Source organism: Enhydra lutris, unplaced genomic scaffold, assembly GCF_002288905.1.
Source record: "Enhydra lutris kenyoni isolate GAN:26980312 unplaced genomic scaffold, ASM228890v2 scaffoldscaffold13, whole genome shotgun sequence".
Classification (NCBI taxonomy): domain Eukaryota; kingdom Metazoa; phylum Chordata; class Mammalia; order Carnivora; family Mustelidae; genus Enhydra; species Enhydra lutris.
The window spans coordinates 50681548-50704598 of NW_019154097.1; positions in this window are offsets into that span (position 1 = coordinate 50681548).

Consider the following 23051-nt stretch of genomic DNA (forward strand, 5'->3'; position numbering starts at 1 on the left):
TTCCCCAGTATGGTAGCCACGAGCCACCATGGCTCTTGAGGACTTGAAGGTGGCTAATATGACTGAGGAACTGAATCTTAGCTTTTATTTAATTTTACCCTAAACAGCTGCATATGGCCGGTGGATGGTTAGAAATCACTAAGCCCCACTCCCCATCCCGTGCTGGGCACAAACAGCAAGCTGACATTTTACATTTACGTCCAGGGTGGGGCTGCTCAAATGATGGCTGAGCAGCCACAGCTCGGAGATCAGACCTCATCCCATCCAGATTCCTGGAACCTCAGGGGAGAAGGATGCCCCCCTTCTCAGATGGGCGGAGCCAGGCCAGAGCAAATAGGGGCCACCAGGGCAGGCCTCCTCCCAGCTATGGGACAGACCTCTGCCCTCCATTCCTGGGCAGCAGAGTGGCCTACCGTGCCCTCCCCACTGGCTTCATCTGGCCTCAGATGGGAGCCCCATGACTGGCCCCAAGGATGTTCCCACCCCTGGGTGCAACGGCCGTCTAGAATTTTCTGAATCCTCTAAAGCGACAACAAAGAGACCAGGAAGGCAGCAGTGGAATCTTTAACTCCTGCTGGAAACCAGGAGAGTAGAGAGACACTCCCGCCTTCCTTCTGTGAGACCTTGGTGGGAGAGAAGGGAGGACATTCATGCCATCTTTGGTACAGAGCCTGTGGTCTGGAGAGGACTGTCTGAGAGGCACCAGTAACCCCCACAGTGTCTTAGAGCAGACCTGAGGTAGGATTCAAGGCAAATAGTTTTTTGGGAGGTGACCCCAAGACCTGGGAAGCACCATGAGAAGCAAGGCAGGTGTTTTAGACTGAATTGTGTCCCCACAAAATTCTTATGTTGCCATTCTAACCTGTGGTGTGTGACCGTATTTGAAGATTGGGCCTTTGGGGAGGTAATTAAGGTTAAATGAGTTCATAAAGGGGGGCCCTGATTGAATAGGACTAGTGTCCTTATAAGAAGAGGGAGAGGGGCACCTGGGTGGCTCAGTCAGTTAAATGTCTGACTCTTGATCTCAGCTCAGGTCTTGATCTCAAGATCTACAAGCCTCACATTAAGTAGGCACCCAGCATGAAGCCTACTTTAAAAAGAAGAGGAAGAAAAAAAAAAAAGAGGAAGACACACGAGAGCACTTGTTCGGTTGCTCTCTGTCACTCTGTCTCTATCTCTGTCTCTCTCTGGCTATGAGCAAGAAGGTGGCCTTCTACAAGCCAAGAGAAGAGCTCTCACCAGCAACCAACCCTGCAGATGCCTTAATCTTGGACTTTGGGCATCTAGAACTATGAGATAATAAATTTCTGTTGCTTAAGCCACCCAGTTTGTCATTTTTTGTCCCAGCAGCATTCACAGACTAAAACAGGAGGGAGAGCAGCTAATAAGGGGTTGATTGTCAAGCCACCAAGCCAACATTTCCTCTGCCCTAAATCACCCAAGGCCCGGTACCAGGCAGCTAGTGACCACCCTGTGGCTCAGAGCCCATTCACATTGCTCAAACCAGCCAGTCCTACACTCTGTCTTCTGCCTCGCCTTGCCTCGCCCTGCCTCCCCCTGCCTTGCCCTGCCTCCCCCTGCCCGGCCCTGTCTCACCTGGGGGAGAACCCAATGTAGGATTCCACCTATATGCACCTCTCCCCATCCCCACCTGGCCTGCCTGGTTGTGCGCCTCTCGGTTCCTGGAGAACTGTAACATGAAACTTTCTTTTTCATGATATTCTCTTCCTCACCTGGTCACTCAGTCACCTTCATGATTTAAGACATAATTACAGATCCCAGACCCAGGAGAAGGTGAAGTCATGGAAGATGAGAAAGAAGAGAGAGGCTGTTCAGAAAAGAGGTAAGTCTGCACCTGCTGGAAAGGCAGCGCCTTCAGGGATCCATCCAGAGTCCCGAGCTGACTCTGCTGTGCACAGCGCCGATGGAACTGAGGGAGGTAGGCATGGAGGGCCTGCACTTAGCAGTTGCAGGAAGCAGACTGAGTGGCTGGGCTCTGACCAGGAGCCAAGGAACGGGGCTGCACTGAGAGGAGAAGGGAGGTCAAGGCAGGGTATGTAAGATGGGGAGGCTCACGCACGTTTGTAGGCTTCAGGAAAGGGTCTGGGAGGGCGGGCCAGGTGGTGTGGGGATGCTTCCCAGAAGACCATCAATAAATGATTAAATATCGACATCGATCCACAGACCTGAGGCCCATTTTATTTTTGACTCATGTCTTTCCTAGTGGTTGCTCTGAATGGATGCTGAGAAGGTGACCCCTGGGCCCTAGTGAAAACAGCAGACTCCCCACACCTGCAAAATGCTTTCCCAATGAGCTTGTCCTGCTGGTGGCTCTTGCTACCCTGGCCATGGCCCATGGGACCACCGATCCCCGGACTGCTCCCCATTTGCAAAGAAGGTGGTTGGAAGGACGTTTATGAGTGTGGGGCAGTGGCCTGTCCTCCCAGACGCCCTGATGCTGGCTTGTGCGGGAGCTTGCACGGTGCAGGGAGACAGGTGGACAAGGACTAGGCTGGACGGACGGACAGTCTGGTACAGCCAGAGCCCCTTGCCTCCCAGGAACAGAGGCAGGCCCTCTCTTAACAAGAGACTTTTTTTTTTTTTTTCCGGAGGAGCGTCTCTTTGAGAAGATTTCTCTTCAAAAGACAGAAGCACGTCTGAAACATTCTCTTCCCTCGGTGCTACAAGGCCATAAATTTTCCTCGCCAGTCCCTACTCCTACCCTGTGAGTTATAGCAGCTTCTCGGTCATTTATTATTCATCATTATTATGGTGACATATTCAGCCGTCTAATTGACTGTCTCTAAGTGCTGACTTCATCTCGTTCCTTAAATGCTCGCCCGGCTGGAATTTCTTCTGACAAACTCCTGGCCCCGCTCTGGCATTATCTTTCCCCAAACAGGCATGATCATTTAGAACTTTATTGGAGATCTCGTAAAAGAGCCTTTCAGAAACAATCAGGGCTTCGATGTATCACTGATCACTTAGCACTTAAGGAGGGAGGACACACAAGGACGACATGAACCTGCCCCGTCTCCTCGTCTCGCGGCGCCACGGAGGAAGTTCAATGTGCCACCACCGCAGTCTCTCCAGGGTCAGGGGAGGCATCAGATACGTCCTCTGGCTCACAAGGTACGCCCTGACTGCCACAGCCGTGGAGAACCTGAGAAGGGTAGAGGAGGGAGCTAAGACTGTGGATTCCCTGGGGGAGGCAGAGGCTGTGGGCTCGCTGGGAGGGGCAGTGAGTCCTCAGACCCCCGCATCACTCCTGCTGGGGCCCCCAGGACTCCCACCCAGGTCCTACCCACATGCTGCCTCCTGCTCCCTACCCAGAGGGACCTCTGCTGTAGATCCTGACCTTCACTCCCTCAAAAGTTATCTGCCCTATTTTTGTGCCTTTTAGGGACCTGCTTCCACTCACTGATCTAATCAATGCTGCCTGATAGGACATTCTGCAGTGACAGAGATATTCGCTATCCGCCCTGTCCAATAGGCAGCTACCTGGCCCCACGTGGCTGCTGAGGGCTTGATATGTGGCTCATGCAACCAACAACTGCATTTTTAATCTTATTTGATTTTAAGTTAAAAGTCAGTAGCCACATGTGGCCAACGGTGACCAATTGGAGGGGCAGGTCTAAGGAGGGGCTCATCTGTTCGTGTGGCACATCGACTCTCCCAGAAAACAGTCATAATTAAAGATTTTATTTATTTATTTGAGAGAAAGAGAGGAGAGGGAGCATGAGTAGGGGGAGGGGCAGAGGGAGAAGCCGCTCTCCCTGGAGCAGGGAGCCTGATGTGGGGCTCTGATCCCAGGCCCCTGGGATCATGACCTGAGCCAAAGGCAGATACTTAACAAACTGAGCCACCCAGTACCCGAAAACAGTCATAGTTAACACCAAGTTCCCGACAGGGGCTAGGCAGGATGTGAGGTGTACTCTATTCATCACCCCATTTCCTTTTCTTTAATTTTTTTTAATTTTATTTATTTATTTGACACAGAGAGAGATCACAAGTAGGCAGAGGCAGGCAGAGAGAGAGAGAGAGAGAGAGAGAGAGAGAAGCAGGCTCCCCGCTGAGCAGAGCCCCCCCCCCCGACATGGGGCTCGATCCCAGAACCCTGAGATCATGACCTGAGCCGAAAGCAGAGGCTTAACCCACTGAGCCACCCAGGCACCCCACCCCATTTCCTTTTCATGGCAACCACAGTAGATGGGTGGCCTTAGACACTATTTTGCAGACAATAAGCCTGAAGCTTGGGGAAGGTAAGTCTCGTTACTGAGAAGAGACTCCAATTCTAGCAGGCCAGAGTGGAGGCTAGGAGAAAGAGGGTAGGCTTTCTCCACACCCCAGGGGTCTGTGTGATAGGCCCGGCTCTGTAGCACATGTCATCTCATAGGGTCCCTGGAGAAAGATGACACGGGACTATACAGGGTCCTTCTGACACCTCTGGGTGGCTAGGAATATTACTGTCATTTCACTGGTTAAAGAAAGCTTGACATTCCCCCCAGGACAGGATGGCCCACCCGAGCTGGGGCCTCGCTTTACCCTCTTTCCTGTGAGCCTCAAACAAGAGGAAATGTTATAGCAGGAGGGATTTATGTTAGAGATGAAGGGTACTTGGCAGGCCCTGGAGTGAGCTTCAAGGAAGACGACACAGCTCCATCTTTGAAGAACCATAAAAGCAGCATAGCTTTCTGTCTGGGATCACGATGACAAGGTTCGGTCCAGAGGCAAGGGGAGGACAAGATGATCCCCCACAATGGTTCCTCAGAGCCTGTAACTTTTTCTGCGATTTGTCATTAAAATCCCTCTGTACATTACTTGAGGAAAGGAAATATGGAGCAAGATTTAAAGAAATAACTAGGATGGGGTGCCTGGGTGGCTCAGTGAGTTAAAGCCTCTGCCTTCGGCTCTAGTCATAATCCCAGGGTCCTGGGATCGAGCCCCACATGGGGCTCTCTGCTCAGCGGGGAGCCTGCTTCCCTTCCTCTCTCTCTGCCTGCCTCTCTGCCTACTTGTGATCTCTGTCTGTCAAATAAGTAAATAAAATCTTTAAAAAAATAAAAATAAAAATAAAGAAATTACTCAGACTAATGGGGGGGGGCGTCTTGCATAGATTGATTCTCCCAGGATTCATCTCTTCTTTGCTAACCCTTGGTTTCTTCTCCTCTTCTCAGGAGAAGGCTGCTCCTTCCTCCCATGAATAGCTTCATCTTCCTCACACACTCTGAGTCTTACAATAAGAAGCTGTTCCAGCGAATTCTGCCATTGGGACCAACGGTCTGTCTGTCTTGCATTGGCTGGAACATTCTCTGTTCCTGGGTCTGAGACTTCTCTACCCACAGCAAGTGACATGAGGCTTTCCTTTCTGATCAGATGCTCCATCCAGAAAACAGAACAAAACTTCCATCACCCTCATGCTCTCTTCCAACTGGAGGGGGTTGGGGGGGGGGATGCTGGGTGTTGCTAGGCAACCAGCTGTTCTGCTCACTCTCTCCCCACTTTCTCCCCAGAAAACAACCAGGTCACCAGCATGAGTCTAGAAACAGCTTTACATTTTCCTTCTAATTCCTTTTCCTGTTTGTTTGTTTGTTTGTTTGTTTTAACCATTGCTACTTTTGTTCCTCTAAGATCAGGCTCTCCATTGTTTTTTCCACAATCTTGCTAACTGGATGAAAAACCAAGATCCCTCCTTCATTTGCAGCACAATTACACAGATCTACATTGCATGCAGATGTCCAGGGTAGCTTCTTTATTCCTCTACAAATAATATCTATGTAGTAATCCGATTTTCCTCCCAGGCCCCCACCCCATTTGTAGCTGGAGGAAGGGGAGGGGAGAGAAGAAAACAAAATGCAAGGCAATGCAGTAAATATAGTGTCCTTCTATAATCTAATAGTTTCCTCATTCTCTTCAGGGTTCCTCTGCCTTCTAGTCTCCAACAGCAGCCCCCACCCCCTGCCAACCCCCTCAAGATGGTGTCCCAGCCTGTGTGGATGGCAGGTGGTTTTATGACCTCATGCACTAGGGTAAAGGGGCCCTTGTCCTTGAATGAACATGTGACTGGTATCTCCTGAGAAGGACGGGCTACACGATTTGCAGGGCTCGGGGCCAAAGGAAAATATGAGGTGCTTTGTTCAAAAATTGCTAAGAATTTCGAGATGGTGACATGGGAGCCTGAAACCAAATGCAAACCCTTCTAATCACGGGCCCTGTGAACTGTCAGGCCCACACAATTGGCCTCATCCCTGGTGTTCATGTGCAGACCAGCCTCTTGTTACAGTCTATGGCCGGGTGAAGGCTGTTGGAGTCTGTTCTCCTGAGACCTGAGACTTGGTCAGACCCCTTCCTCAGACCGGCACATGACTCTGAACTTTCTTTCCTCTGGGAGGGGTACTGGGTTCCATCTGCCACCAGGGCACAGGAGGTTGGCCTACAGCTCTCTGATATGGAACCCACAAATCCCAGCCCCAGAGATCCCAACCTCAAATCAGTTGGGGAGCCCATCTACCTCATCCTTGTCCCGGGAATGTGGGTACTTCTGGTCCTGCCCATGACACTTAGAAACACGGGCACTTGGAGGAGATGGACTCAGGGCTTCCCTCTTCCTATGGTGGGGAAGGCAGGCTAGGAGGCCACCTGTCCCCACCCCCACTCGGATCCTAAAAAGGAAATGTAACAGAGGCCCCTGTGTAATGCATCACCCATATGGGCCCCCAGCCTTCAGAGAGGCGTTTATGACACAGGCTTAGTACCCCTGTCCCCATGTCCCTCTTACTGCATGAGCCACTGAGCTCAAAGGGACAGATTCCCTCTGATTCAGTCTATCAGGTCGACTTCTTGATCTACTAAAGTGGAAGCTGAAGTAATTTCAAGAACCCTTACCTCTCTTGACCAACCTAGCTTCCCTAATCTTGCTGCAGACTTAAAAATCCTATTTCGAGGGGCGCCTGGGTGGCTCAGTGGGTTAAGCCGCTGCCTTCGGCTCGGGTCATGATCTCAGGGTCCTGGGATCGAGTCCCGCATCGGGCTCTCTGCTCAGCAGGGAGCCTGCTTCCCTCTCTCTCTCTCTGCCTGCCTCTCTCTCTACTTGTGATCTCTCTCTGTCAAATAAATAAATAAAATCTTAAAAAAAAAAAAAAAAAAAAAAAAAATCCTATTTCGTGTATCAAAACTGATATTAGCTTTCTTCCATTTTGCAGGGCTGGTATAACCGCCTTAATCCCGCACTCTGTCTCCCAGGAAACTGAAATGGCTTTGTGTTCACATCGCCTGAGTCTTGAGCGGTCAGCAGACCAATTTCACAAGATCAAGTGCCAAAGGACAGAGCCTGTGGCCTCATGGCTCACACGTAGCAGGGAGGCCGGCCCTGCCTAGGTGAGGTCCCTGTGCTAGATAGGCAAGGGCGGGAGATTCAGAGGTTCCCCCCTTTCAGATGAAATTAGAAAGAGAAGCAGATGTGAATTTTGCAAAAGTGAGTGGAGGTGAACAGGTGCAAGAAAATGGGAGGGGGGAGGGGAGGTAGCCAACCTGGATTAGAGGGGCAGTCCCCAGCTCCTGCTCACCCTGCCAGAGTGGGGAATGCCAGTCTACTAATGGTTTTACAGATTTTTTTCATGTTTTTAATGTTGACAAGTTCATTCAATTTTCTAAAAATAATGAAACTGTGTGGTACATCATATAGGGACCAAACAAAGCATGTTTTCTGGCTGAACCCAACCACTAAAAGAACGGAAGGAAGACTGGATACCAGGAACTGGAAGGTGGGGCGAGGCTGGAGGGGCAGATCTTGCAGGATTATGTGGTATTCTGAGAGAAATGTATTCCCACCCCTGTGAAGCCATGACATGGTCTCAAACAAGGCAAAGTCACCACCAGGTTCGTATCTTGAAGAGACCCCTCCAGTTGACGTGTGCAGCCTGGTTTGAAGGAGAGAGAGTAGACACAGAAAGACCAGTTAGGAGGACGGAGCTGAGGATGCGGTGGCAGAGAGCAAGGAGCGATATTTAAAAGGTGACACCTTAGCCTTAGAGGTTGACAATCATTAAATAAGCCAAGAGTTAATTCCCTGGCACAAGCCAAAACCAAATGTTAAGATCAACTTGGGAACTGGCAGGGATGTAGACCAATGGAAACTCTGGTTCACTGCTGATGGGAACGTGTAAAAGTCCTCTCAGCTTAGAGAACAGTCTGACACTTTCTTTGAGAACTTAAACATGCTTCTCCCACGTGACCCATTCTTTTCATTTCTAGGCGTCTACTCAAGAGAAACGAAGTCACATGTCCCCACAGTGACTCAGACACATATCCACAGCCACTTCATTCACAACAGCCCCAAACAGGAAACAATCAGAAAGTCCATCAATGGGTGAGTAGATACAGAAATTGTAGTGTGTCTGCCCCATGGAATGCTACTCCCCTAGCTATTGATCGATAACCACATGAGTCAGCCTCACCTCATTCTACTGGGCGAAAGAAGCCAGCAAAAGATACATGCACTATGACTCGTGTATATAAAATTCTACAAAATGCAAATGAATGGGAAGACCTATCAGTGGTCGCCTGAGGGTGGGTGGGTAAGAGGTGAATTTCAAAGGGCCATTAGGAAACTGTGGTAGGCAACAGAAAAAAAATTTTTTTTTAAGATTTTATTTATTTATTTGACACAGAGAGAGAGCACAAGCAGGGGGAGCAGCAGGCAGAGGGAGAGGGAGAAGCAGGCTCCCAGCTGAGCAAGGAGCCGGATGTGGGACTCGATCCCAGGACCCCGGGTCCATGACCCAAGCTGAAGGCAGCAGCTCAACCAATTGAGCCACCCAGGCGTCACGGCAACAGAAATTTTTATCTTGAGTGTAGTGATGGTTTCTACATATATACCAAATTGTATACTTTAAATACGTACAGTTTAGCACACTTCAATTATATCTCAATAAAACTGCAAAAACATTAACTCAAGGAACCGGAATGAAACATTCTGAGAAGGAGAGCCCCACCTCCATGCTGGCTCTGCATTTCCGCCTCTTTTAACCCAACTTCTAATTTTAGACAGAAAATAATAAAGAGAGGGGAAAGACACCAAAGTGAGATCTCGCTTTAGAAAGGTGTTGAAAATATATTAAACACTGAGATTTACCATAATAAATGAAATGAATAATTTCAGATCTCTCTTGTCAAATGTTAAAAAAAAAATTTTTTTTTAATTAGCAAGTACAGAGAAAACTAATGTGAGGTAATCATTTTAAGGAATCTATCCTATTATGTTCTAATGAGTGGTTTTTTAAAATTTGATTTTATTTTTGTAATGGAAGTTTATATTTCCAAGACTTCCTAAAGGGGCTTTCCGGTTACATATTTTTAAAGTACAATTTGAAGAGAACAAGTCAGCTTTTAAACAATTATACAATGATGTTCCCACAGGGCGCAGACTTGAAAACTAACCGGTCCTTAGGTTCAGTGCCTGTCTTTGCTTGTTTATTGTGAAGCCTTGGGCAAGTCCCGGTGTCTGTCAGAGCCTTGTTTTCTCCATTTGGAACACAGAGCTAATGACCCCTTCACCTCCAGTAGCACAAATTGTAGAGACTGAACAAGGATTTCCTCCCTCGATAGTGGTAGCTGTTAATTACTAGATTTTACACTCAGTCCTGAAATTGCTACCTCCCAAAAAGATATTTGAAAGGAGGAAATTGCAAGACTCCTTCCCTTCGTTCAAGTCTGAATGTTGATCATACAACGAACCGGATGCTTCTGGATGCATCGTAAAACGTTCTCAAAACAATCCCGCTTTTCGCTCCTCACCTGCCAAGCAGCTGAACCACAGCCTTATGAAATATGACACGAGTCCTCTTTTATAGCCAAACATTCATCTTCAGACTCCTTGGCATTCGAGTCCCTCCACGTTATTTTATTATTTCCAAGAAACTGTAACTGAGCTTTTTTATATACCTTCTGTTGTCATAAGAGTGATCGCACATAAAGCATGTCAACCACATATGAGAAAGGCATCCTTCATGTGGTTTATGGTTTCCTTGAGACAGCTACTCTCTGGGCCGGGTCAGCTGACAGCTTTGAGAGGGTACTGACCATGGCTTTTCAAGGAAAGTAAACCTGGGACCTGTAGAAGGTCCTTCCTTGAGTTCAGCCAGCAGTCTGGGGCCCTCCAAAGCAGCTCTTAGCAGAGGGGGCCCTGCTCCCCGGTGCAGCCACAGTGCTGAGCTTGTGCTAGGTGGCTAAGGACCAGCCCTCCCCCTGTTCCTCACCCTACCCTACCCCCACCTGAGGTTCCAGCTGCAAGATTTCAGCCCCAAGGTCACCTCCCCCTTTCCTCTCTCATCTTCCTGTTCCAATGAGACAGACCAGGTTCCAGCTTGCCTTCCTGGGCCTCAATATCTCAGTCTTTAATATGGGGATAGAAAATATGCCAGCGCCGGGTTTTTTGCTTTTTGTTTTTTAATAAGGATCAAATCAGATGGTGGCGGCAAACACGCTTTGTAAATTACCCAGAGGTGTGCTGTTATTATCATTCTTGCTTTGCGTCAGGGACCCCCAGGCTCAGCCGCGTGCATATAAACAGACTCTGTTTGCGACTGTGTCCCCGCAGAAGCGCTGCTCCCAGGAGCTGGCTCAGCCCAGAACTGAAGGAATCATCCACCGACTTCAGGGAGCACCCGCCTCCCCCCAGATCTCCCGCCTCCTAAAGGGATGGCGTGAATCCCCCAAAAGTTATGAAAAGTAATTTTAGTCTCATTAATTCTGGAAACAAGCACATGCAGAGGGAGAAGGAAGATGACAACCTGAAGCACCTGGGGGCATGAGGGTGCGAGGACCCCAGACTCCTGGACTCCCCCCACAGGCGAGCGGACAGCCACAGGGAATGGGAGGGGTGGGATGAGGCCTGGGACGGGGCACCCAGGACAGGGCTGGAGCCTGCAGGACTGACAGGAGCTCACCAGAGGGAGTGGAGTGCACAGGACCGGGGTGGGGTGCACAAGAAGAGGTCGGGGTTAGGCAGGGAGTAGACAGAGGATGGGGCAAGGATGGGGGAAAGCGGCAGGGGCCACCCCCCAGGGCAGTTGGGGGATGCCTGGCTGCCACTTCCTACACCCTCCAGGTTGACCAAGAGTTATCCAGAGAAAGAAACAGGAGCAAGAACATGTCAGATGGAGGGAATAGCCTATCCAAATGTTAGGGGTTGAATTGTGTCCCCAAAATTTCATATGTTGAAGTCCCACACCCCAGCGCCTCAGAATGTGACCATATTTGGAAGCAGGCTCATTGCAGGTGTAAATAGTTGAGATGAGGTCATTTGTAGGGGTCCTATTCAGTACAACCTGTGTTCTCATTCTGAGAAAATGGGGACAAGGTGACATAGAGAATGCCGTGTTGAGAGACGTAGAAGACAGCCATCTAAAGCCAATGAGAGAGATCTCGAACAGATTCCCTCTCAGAGCCCCGAAGGATCCTGCCTGCCCAGACATTGACCTTGGACTCCTGGCCCCCAGAACCGTGAGCTAATAAACCCATGCTGTTTAACCCACCTGGTCCGTGGGGCTTTGTTACAGCAGCTCTAGCCGACAAGCACCAAGTCACAAAGGCCTGAATGAAAGGGCATGGTGTGGCGCACTGTGGACCCTTTGTAGCCAAGTAGGGAGCGGAAGCAGTACAGATGAAATGTGGGAGAAGGAGGCTCAGAGCTACATTCAGGAGTTTAGGGTTTGTCTCGGGTCAGTGGGGGGACAAGGAGGCCTTCTAGCCAGCAGGGAAGGTGGTCAGTTAGGGCTTCAGGAAACCCACTCTGGCTGCAGACTGGAGGAAGCTGCCACGGCCACCTACCCAAGAGACAGAGTTCAAGGACAAGGAGTGGTGGGAATTGGAAAGTTCCAGGCATGTGTGGGCCTCCTGGTCAGCAGGACTCCCAGGGGCCCGCAGCAGGTTGGGGTTCGGGGGGGCGCGGAGGGGCACGGATCAGTCTGTGCTACCGTGACCGCTCCACACGCTGGGCAGCTGGACCTGCAGACGTGTGCGCTCTCACAGTCTGGAGGCTGGGAGTCCAAGAGCAGGGTGTCAGCGGGGTCGGCTTGTCCTGAGGCCTCTCCCCTCGGTTTGCAGATTGAAGTCTTCTCCCTGTGTCCTCCCATGGTTGTCCCTGTGTGTGTGTGTCTGCGTCTCACACCCCTCTTCTTGTAAGGACACCCATTAAGTGGAGTGAGGGCTACCCTAATGACCTCATCATAATTTTTCAATCCAAATGTACATGTATTGAGCCCATATGAAATAGGACACAGTTAAGAAACGACGCTCTCCCCATCTCCCATTTCCTGCTGACTCACTTGCTTTCTACAATCATGCTGTCTTCTAGAAAGAGCTTACATACGGAAGCTTAGACTCCCCAGAAAGCGGCAGGTAGCACAGCCCAGGTGAATGGCCATCATTTGAAGCTTGCGTGAAACTCGAGTTGCGGCTTCCTGGGTGGGCGCCCTAGTCCTGAGCTCTGTGAAATGAGCAGCCTCGACATCTGCATGATCTTGACTCACAAGGTGTGAATGGAATTGGAATCAGCTGTGACCCCAGTGGCTTCTCCCCACAAAGCCGGGGGTGGTTGACTTCGTGTCAGTAAAGAATTCGAATGCCCGAGTGGGTTCTTTTTCTTTTCTTTTTCTCTTTTGAGAGAGAGAATGCACAAGTGAGGGGAGGGGCAGAGAGTGAGAGCTGTCCCTTTTTTTTTCCCCCTTTTTAGAGATTTATTTATTTATTAGAGAGAGAGAGCATGCAGGAGGAGAGCCAAAACCAAGAGTGAGAAGCTCAACCAACTGAGCCACCCGGGAGCCCCTGTGTGTATTCTTTAAACATGTGTCATCTTGACTCTGGAGATGGTGTGAGCGAAGTCACAGCTGGGGCACACGGGGCTTTCCCAAGTCAGCATGGTGCCAACCAGGAGCACAGAAGGCTCTGGAAGATGGGCCCTGGAGGATGCTGGGCAGAGAGCCCTGCCGGGCTTTAATAGAGCCCTCAGCTCCATGTCCCTGAAGTCTGCGTTCCAACCTGGTTGTCTGCCTCATTTTATGTACCTCTTTATTTTTTATTTATTTTTTGAGAGAGAGAGAGACAGACAGAGAGAGTGAGTATGAGCCGGGGAGGGGCAGAGGGAGAGAGAGAATCTCAAGCAAGCTCCACGCTCAGCGCAGAATCTCAGACCCCAAGATCATGACCTGAACTGAAATCAAGTGTGGGTTGCATAACCGACTGAGCCACCCAGACACCCCATTTATGTGCCTCTTTAAAGACCCTGTCTTCAAATACAGACACATTCTGAGGTACTGGGGGTTAGCACCCCAAGATCTGAATTTGAGGGGAGACACACTTCAGTCCATAACAAAGGGACACCCATATTTTGGTTGCTGCTTGTACTCAAAGGCCGTGGCTTGCTGTGACGCCTGGAAGAACACAGCACAGGCCTGCTGCTCCCCCAGACTGGCCTTCGGAAGGCGACTGTTTTTCCTGGGAATCTGTTACTGCCTGGGATCAGCCTTCCCAGCATGTTCAGAAACCTAATTTTCATTCATCCAAGTGACTTTATGGAGCTGGCTCCACACCAGACGTTGATTTTCTGGGCACAGAGAAATGGCTCCATCTGTCTTGGGGGTGAACTGGCACCAACCAAGTTCAAAGAAAGTGACAAATAAAAAACCACAACGCCAATTTAGTGATTTGACCCTGAACTACAGCCATTGGGAGTGCAAGCCTATGACGGGCCAGCAGCCTCTTTCCCTCGGGCCACCTCTAATGAGAGCCGGAGGACCACCAGGGGCCACTCTGTGTGGACAGACTTTCTTGTAGACTGACTGCGCTTTCTTGGCCAGCAGGCAGGCCTCCCGGAGAAAGACTGATGCCCCCAAATTTGCCTGATTAGCCTGGAATCAGAACAAGGAGAGTGAGGAAAACTTAAGTAGAGGCTCTGGGCCCGCACAGCCTGAGGCTCTCTCCCCTGCCAGGGATCAGCCCTGGCAAGCCAGCTTCGATGCCGTAGCCAAGATGCCTCCTGCCCTGTCCCTGCTGGATGGCCCTGCCCACAACTGTCTCCAGGCCCTGGCTTACCAGTCTCCCTCCCACCCCCCACTTTCTACATGATCTATTTCCAAATAGAGTATAATTTAATTGGCCAGACTTCCATCGACTAAAGTTGCAGAACTCTACCAGACTACCCCCACACATGTACCCCCGAATCCCAGAATTCTGGATGTTTTCAAAACCTCTAGTCCCTCACTCATTCATAGACCCTGGATTCCCCACCCAGGGGCAAATCCTAGGCAGGGCAGAGATGTAACTTCTCTGGGCAGAGGTAGATTTTCAGTAAAGCTAAGGGAGCCTCTGCATCAGGACCTCTTGTTTGCTTGGGCCCCAGTGAGAGCTGGAAGACCCTGGGAGCCATAGAGTATTCTAGGTAGAGAGAACAACCAAGAAATCAGCAAACATATCTAATAACTTGCCCAAAGAGATGACAGAAGAAAGGGACCTGAATTCCCAGGGTTCCAGGACTTTGTGGTGGTTTCCTTTCTCGTTCTAAATAAATATTCATTTTCATACCTAAGTTATACTGTACTTATGTGTTCTTTTTCTCAAAGGGAATCCCTCAACCGACCAGACCTTTGTTCTCTCAAATCGCTGGATCCGCTCCTGCTGCTTTGCCTTGAGTCCTTTGCCTTGAGCTGGGGTAGGGGAGTGGCCCCTCTAAGACAGGCAGCTCCCTTCCTTCCTGACTCACAGAAGCAGACCCAGGAGGTAAGTTGAAATGATGACCCGGAGAAAGAACCTGGAAGTTTTCGGCATAGAGCCTTCGGTGTGGAAGGGAATATTGGATCTGACCTCTGCCTGCACGGGGAACATCGCCCACTATCCCCTGGGCCCTCCACAAGGAGACCACCACTGTTGGGATTACTTGGCTGGCACCTTCATTTCAATGAAAGGAGAGACTTTTCTCTCTTAATAACACATGTCTTCGTGTTCTTTTTCAGGGACATTTTTAAGCTTAAAAGAAAAAAAAACTTTGAAAATGGCTTTAAACGTTAAATCACGAATTTTTGTGCCTCCCCCTCAAATTCAAAATAATGTATTTTTGCAAACGACAGAAACATCAGACATCTTCCCTCAGTCATCTGTCTGTCTGACAGACACATTTTTAGGGACAGACGACTACAGTGCTTAATTTACGTCTTTGTGTGTTTTAAGGAGCTTTGTACCATTATTCCGATCTGGGAGTTGCTGCGTGGCCCTACGTCTCTCATTAGCCCTACATCCGGGTGTTTGTGACCTCTTCACCTGCCTAGAGTTCTCCCCTACCCTGCACTTTGTTTTGTATCTGCCAGTTCCCTCCCCACCCTACCCCCGCGTGAGCTGGGCTCCATATGGGAGTTCTTTGGGTGCCAAATCCTCCCTTCATGCAGGATAAAGTCTGTCACGTACGGACATGAGCGGGGAGTGTTCTAGCCAGGGCCCCATCGGCATGTGAACTGGTGGCAGGGCTCTGGACACTGCAAGCTTCACCTCCAGGAGCAGACATCCACCTCCCCTTTCCAGGGTCTGCTTCCTCCCGCTCTCCACCCAGACTCCCGGCGGGATCCCCAGACCCTTCGCCTCCCACATTACACGGTGGCTCCCTCTCCCTCCGTAAGAGCTGCCACCTCTCTGAGCAGCCGTCACAGAAGCTAATGCATGATTCATGGGAGGCTCTTGGCCTGGGAGTGAGCGCCGAGGGAGAGGATCATGAGGCCCACAGAAGCACTTTGGTTCAGGGAACGTTCTTTCATTGATGCACATCTGTGCTGCCTGGAAGTGCATTAAAGAGAATCAGATGTGCTGCTACTTCTAAAATAGCTTTTGAATGTGCAAAGTGCCCAGGGAGGATGGGGAATGGCACAGAGCTGATGAGGCACTAGGCTGCTAGGGCTTCATTCTGGCTTTGTCCTTGAAGCACAAAGCACCCTGTGCCCAGTAGTGACCCTCCTGGGCACTTGGGGAAGAGAGCAGCTTAGGCCTGTCTCAGCAAGCACAGGTCCGCCAAGACTGCAGAGCTCCGGCCCTCCAGCCCCTCACCAAGCTCAGCTCTTTTGGGTCTGTGGCCATCCCAGAAACAGGGAGATCTCTGTCATCCTGCCTAATAAGGTGACCTCCCTATAGTCCTCACCAGAAGCCAAGCTTCAGGCAAAGTGGCCAAGGGGCCCAATATCCTGGTTCAGTCCAGCTCCACCACCTCCAGGCCTTGTTGTGCAAGCACCAAGCCTGGGAAGAAGGAAAAGTGTGCACTCCTGACTGAGAACTTGCCAGGTGGTAACCCACCAATTTCTGATCTGCTTGTCTCTATGCTGTGGGATATGCAGAGAGACCGTTTATCCTGAGGGCAAGATCTACAGAGCTGCCAGGAAAAGAACACTGAATGTGTGTGAAGGCCAGGGCTTTGGCCCATGGCACATACAACCATCATGAGTTCCAGCAGTAAGTGATTCAAATCTCAACACCAAGAGGGAACTTATTAATACCCATAGGTGAAGATGCCTTCAGGTACAGCTGTATCCAGGCTAGAAACAATGTTGTCCAGACTCTATAGTGCTATGGTCCTTGATGCTGCCTTCTCCGCTGTTGACTTCACTTTCAGGCAGGCTTGTCCCATGCGGTGTCTTCACAGCTTTGCCAGCCCAGTGGAGGATTGTCCCTTTTGTCCAAGGGCTCAGTGAAAGTCTCTGTGACCAGGAAGATGGATTGAATGATGGGCTTGGGAATGAAGGGTGTCAGCACTACCCAGTCCACACAAAATGAGGAAGGAGATCCCTAGAGGAAACTCAGAATCATCAGAAGCACAGGGACAGGGGAGCCTGGGAGGCTCAGTCACTTAAGCTGCTGCCTTCAGCTCAGGTCATGATCCCAGGGTCTTGGGATTGAACCCCACATGGGGCTCCTTGCTCATTGGGGAGCCTGCTTCTCCCCTCCCCCTCTGCCTGCCTGCCTGCCACTCCCCCTACTTGTGCTCTCTCTCACTCTCTCTCTCTCTATGGCAAATAAATAAATAAAATCTTTAAAAAAAAAAAAGAAGTGCAGGGACAGTATGCTGGGAAGAGAGAAACACCTGGGACCCAACATGGAGTATAGACAGGGACCCTGTCAACTGTTCTGTGCTGTTATACAGACTGAAGCAATCATTTGTCAGGTTGTTCTCCCCAGGGCTCAGGTTCTAGCAGTTGGCATTTGAGCTGAGCTGCTGAGAGTAAGCCTGAGTTTTCCAGATGGGAAGGGAGGGAAAAGCATTTCAAGCAGTGGGACCGGCATAAGAAAAGCCACTGAGTTGTGAAAATGCATGGCACGTTTATAACCACTGATCCCCATTCTTCCCAGCATAGCAGGGCAGCAGAAATCACAGAGTGGGAAGAGCACTGGTTTGGGAGTCAAACATGCTCAGTTTCAAACCCCAGGGCTGCCACTTCCCCTCCATGAAATCTTGGCAGTTCCCTTCCCTTTGCTGGGGTTCAGTTTACTCCTCAGGACACTGACATGCACGAGAGACCCTGAAGTCCCTTATGCCACCGATACCTGGTATTTTTACAGTCCCCTCCCACCCCCAAACATCCCCATCCTGTGCCTTTCCCTGTCCACCTGGGCAGAAAACTACAATTCCCAGGCCCCCTTGCCCTCTGGTTTCCAGGTAGGTTTGGTCTGCGGGAGGCCAAGTGCAAGACTGAACAGTGAAACAGGAAAAGATGCTCAACATCACTAATCATTAGTGAAATCTGAACCAAAACCATAATGAGATACCACCTCACGCCCAAAAGGATGGCTACTATTTAAAGCAACAACAATGACAGAAACAAACACATCTTGGCAGAGATATGGAGACAGTGGAACCCTGGGCACTGTTGGCAGGGATGTAAACTAGGGCAGCCACGCTGGAAACAATATGGGAGCTCCTCAGGAAATTAAAACTGGGATTACTGTTCGACCCAGCAATGCCGGGTGTGGGCCTATATCCAAAAAATAGAGATCAGGGTCTCCAAGGCATATTTGTACAGCCATGTTCATAGAAGTGCTATTCATAGGAGCCAAAAGGTGGAGGCAAGCCAAGTGTCCATCAACGGAAGAACGGATAACAAAATGTGGTCCAGCCATACAGTGGGATATTATCCAGCCCTTAAAAGGAAGTTCAGGAGCGCCTGGGTGGCTTAGTGGGTTAAAGCTTCTGCCTTCAGCTCAGGTCATGATCCCAGGGTTCTAGGATAGAGGCCCTGCATCGGGCTCTCTGCTCAGTGGGGAGCCTGCTTCCTCCTCTCTCTCTGCCTGCCTCTCTGCCTACTTGTGATCTCTGTCTATCAAATAAATAAATAAAATCTTTAAAAGGAAGTTCATTCTGGTACCTGTTACAACATAGATGGAGCTTGAGGATGTCCTACTAGGTGAAATAAGCCAGAGCCCAAGAGACACTGTAGGATCACACTTATATGTCATCTAAAGTGTCAAATCCAGGGGCGCCAGGGAGGCTCAGTCAGTTAAGTGTCCAACTCTCAGTTTTGGCTCAGGTCATGATTTTGCGGTCATGAGATCAAGCCCTGCGATGTGCTTGACATTGAGCATGGAGTCTGCTCGAGATTTTCCCTCTTCCTCTCCCTCTGCCCCTCCCCCCGCTCACGCTTTTCAAATGAATGAGTGAATGAATGAATGAATGAATGAATGAATTCTTTTAAAGTAGTTAAATCCATAGAAACAGAAAGCAGAAGGTGGGAGCCAGGGGCTGGGGGAGAGGGTTAGGGGGTCAATGTTTGATGGGGACAGAGTTTTCAGTTTGGGAAGATGAGAAAGTTCTGGAGGTGGACGGTGGTAATGGTTGCTCCCCAGTGTGAACGTGCTTAATGCCACTAAGCTGTACACTCAAACGTGGTTAAGATGGCAAATTTTGTTATGTGTATCTTATCATAATTTTTTTTTTAAAGACCGAGCAGCAGAATGGAGGAAGGAACCAAGATCTGACCCCCACCGTCCGAGCAGAGCCTCCAGCCTGACCGCGCCTCCACGGCTCTGGTACCTGCTGCACAGTAATTCCCCGTGATCCCTTCTCTTGACCATCAGCCACTGCTATGGCTCCGCCCTCCACCTAATGGCCCCAGATCCTGGGCTCTCATGAAACCACTTCTCACCAGTCCCAGGGGGTGGTGGCAGCTTCCAGGTTGCTAATCTCTGAGTTGCCTCAGTATACCCTTTTGGCTTCTTTGCTCACCAGTCACCTGAATAACCAACAAACTCACTCTATTTCAATGCCCAGAATGGTTTCTCTTTTCCTGACCGGGGTTATCTGTGATACACACTAACGTGTGTATGGCCAGTGGGCAAGGGGCTCCCCAGCAGTACCCCCCAGCAATCCCCGACTGGCTGGGACACACAGGGAGCCAGCAGACGCCTGGGTGTTTGGCTGCCTCTGGGGCAATCTGTTCAACCACTACCCAGACCCCAGCCAGCCAGCCTGGAGTCTCCATTTCCCCAGCAGGTGGGAACACATGAGGCAGGCGCTCCTCAGGTGAGAAGGAGAAATCAAAGAGAATCCACCAGCATTCTTGGCGTGGTGTTCTGTAAGTAGGTGCAGCATTTCATTATTTATACCTCTTTGCAGTAGATGCTCCGCCTTGAGCCTGAGCTGGGCCCCCATCCAGCCCTGGTATGCCCTGGGCTAACCGTGGGGACTCCTTGGGAAGTTGTCTCAATGACCCCTCAAATCCTCCTGCATTTCCTCCAATGGACCTCTCCTCGTTCATGATCGGCCATCCTGAGCTCATCTCCCTGCTGACTCCAGGGCCGGCCACTGGCCTCCTAAGGACAGCCCTTCTGCAAAGCCAGGAGAGAGGGAACCCTGCTCCGTTCCCCAGGTGAGCAGAGCCCCCACTCCTCCCTGCCCCCCAAACCTGACGCTTCTTACCCGTAGCCTCCAGCTTGCCTCCCCAACGCAGGCAGATGCACGAAGAGGTCATTTGCCGCTGGACCGAACTCCGTCACAGAGAGCAAAGGTGAGAAGAAGTCCTTCTGAAAACCCCAAAACCACCACCGTCCACCTGCTTTGGGGCGGCTGAGTCTATGGAGCCAAAGGCCACAAGCCCCTCCGCATCCCGGCAGACCCGGAACCTTGCAGGTCCGCAAGGACAGCTCCCTTCTCCACGTCCGGCCTGATGGGGAAAACAGGAAATTCTGCTCTCACGTCTGCCTTCCTGGGAGACGCTCAGAGAGCGGCATCCGCACTGCTCTCCCTCCTTCCCTGTCATGGTGGGCCCTGGCCAGGGGCCTCAAGATGGAGAGGAAGGAACAGTCCCTCCTGCCTCACTTGAGGAAGTGACCTCCATCCTCGGCCAGCCCTTGGACGTGGGCAGTGGGACCTGGCCCTCTGCTCTGGCCCCAGGATGTGCTCACGGGGCTGAGCAGATGCCCCTCCCAGACACAGACAGTAGGTCTAGGAGGTTAGGCAAAGAGTATAGAACCCATCCTGGGGTCAGGACCCTCAGGGGCATAACCCCCCTGTCTGGTGGTAAGCTCTGCTTTTATTCTCTGAACGAAAGAATTGCACTTTTCCTGGAGACAAAAACCATTTGCTCTTTGAAATGCAATGCCTTGCCTCACTTAGCTGTGGCATGCATTTTCTCCTGTTTTCTCTGCTGGGGGCCATGGTGAAGATGGGAGCAGCCCTTAGGGTGGTATGGACCACACCCAGCCCTCTGCTCCAGCCTAGAACAAGCATCCTGGTCTCTGCTCAAAGTTTCCTTGTGGCAATCGCCAACCATGGGAAAAGCAAAAGGTCGCCAGGAGTGTGACCATATCACAGCAAAGGGGACAGTGGCTTTGGGTCCTCTCTGCCTGGGGAGAGGGGTCAGGAATTCATAAATATTCCTTCTTCCCATCGGGCTAGCCTCACTGCCCTCCCCAGCTCTGCTGTGATGTCCCTGGCAGTGGCCTCTTCTGGCCCCTCTGCTTGATTATTTCCAGAACTCTGTGCCCAACAATGCCCCCAACCCCATCCCAGTTTAAAAGTAACTTTTTTTTTTTTTTTAATGTTACCTGCTCATTTTACGACTAGGCTCCTTCCATCTTGTTTTTAATGTTTTGTTCTATCAAATACGGAAGGACGTCTTATTTCACAGCTGAAATAACCTCCTCCCCTCAATGCCTCGCCCCCTGCCGTCCCCGAGGCATGTTTCAGTAGAACCAAGAAGAATAGGTGGTCAAGAAAATTCAGATAGAACAAGAGTCATGAACAGGCAAAGGCAAAACCCAGGTAACTGACAAGCACGTGCAGATGAAGGCAACAGTGAGACAACGCTTTTATCCACCAGACAGACACAAATCAGAAGCAGGCTAAGACCCACCGGGCAAGGGGAGCTCTCGTGCATGGTGGGCTGGGGCTGTGCTTGATGAGGGGGTGTCCGCGTCTGTCCTGGAGGGTGCCTCTCACTCCGGCAGGGGACCCGCACCAGGACCCCTATCGTGGCCCTGTGTGAGATGGCAGGTTGAGGGAACCCAGGCTGGATCCTTCGCGGTCTCTTCCTCTCCACAGGAACATCCACATTTGAAATCTGCTAAACCATCTCTGTAGCTTGTCTGTGTGTCTCTCTCTGTGTTGCTCATTCCTTCCTCCTCCTGAGGGGCTGAGTTCCTCCATCCACCTGCACCCCTGCCCTGCGCGCCCCCCACCCCATACGTTATCCTTTCCCCTGAGCATTAGGCCCTCCTGGGAGAATAGTGAATCAGCATCTCCAACACACACCCACACCCACACACATACCAGCTCAAACTCACACTCAGACACACGTTCATACTCATACATATAAACTACAGACACACACAGTACTACAGCACACAGAGTCGTATACAAATGCACACTCACACACTAGTACACAAATTCACACACAAAATCACATGCACTCCTTCAAACATACATGTTCCCACTCACTCAAAAGACAGTCATACACAGGCATGCATTCACGCTCACACACCTCCATTTGCACCTGCACACGCATGCTTACACATACACACACTCACTCATGTTTACACAACTCCTTACATTCAAGTTCACCTGCACATGTGTACTTATACACACTCCCACATGCACACACATATTCTCACACACCCTTATTCACACACACACACAAAAACACACACTCACAGGTTGCCCACACATCCCCCCTTCCTCTCAGGGGTTTTGGGTGATGCTGTTGGACCCCATCAGGCTGACCCATCATACTTCCTTGAAGAGAGTCCAAGAGCTCTGGGAGTCTAACATCTCCCAGGTCTAACATCTCCCTCTTGGGGTAGGCATTTCTGTTCCAACCTCTAGGATCTGTGTCTGCTCTTGGGAGAGTGAGGCACATCCTTGCCTTGTGAGGGCTGCTGGCTCCTGGGATGTTTCTTGATGCCAGGCCTAAAGAAAGTGTCAGGCCATCCCCACTCCGGATTCCTGAAAAACCCCTGAGTGGTGGGTCTATGAAATACCAGGTCATAGGAGGCCAGACCACCCAGAAATGGCACTCCTGACTACCCCCTACCCCCCTGGTAGCATGTTGGGGACATCATGCCTTCCTCTACCCCTGGCTGGCTCAGGGGGACTGCTGATCACCCCACCCACTGGGAGGCCCCTAGGGTTACCACAGAGGCTTGGGCACCCCCGCTTGATGTCACTGATCCAGAGGCTGAGAAGGTCTCCTTTCCTGCCCCAACTCTGGTGAGTCTAACAGTGAGAATCGGGAGCCACTCTATTTTGTAAGGAAATCTGGTATATTGAGCAATTCTTGCCTCCCGAAAGTTCTCATTAGCACCTGACCCACCATGTCTGAATCTCCAAACTTTGTTCAACTGCCCCTGATTTGGGAGGGGGCAGCATAGTCCCCAGTGGCTCATTTTCCCCATCTGCTGAGGTACTCTTAATACAGGAAACCCAGCCAGATGCTCCCGTGGGACCAAGAGACTATCCTCAGAAATGAGGTCCTGGCTTTTGGGCCACGAACACCTCTGATGTGGGATCTTCAAACTCTCATCCATGAGTG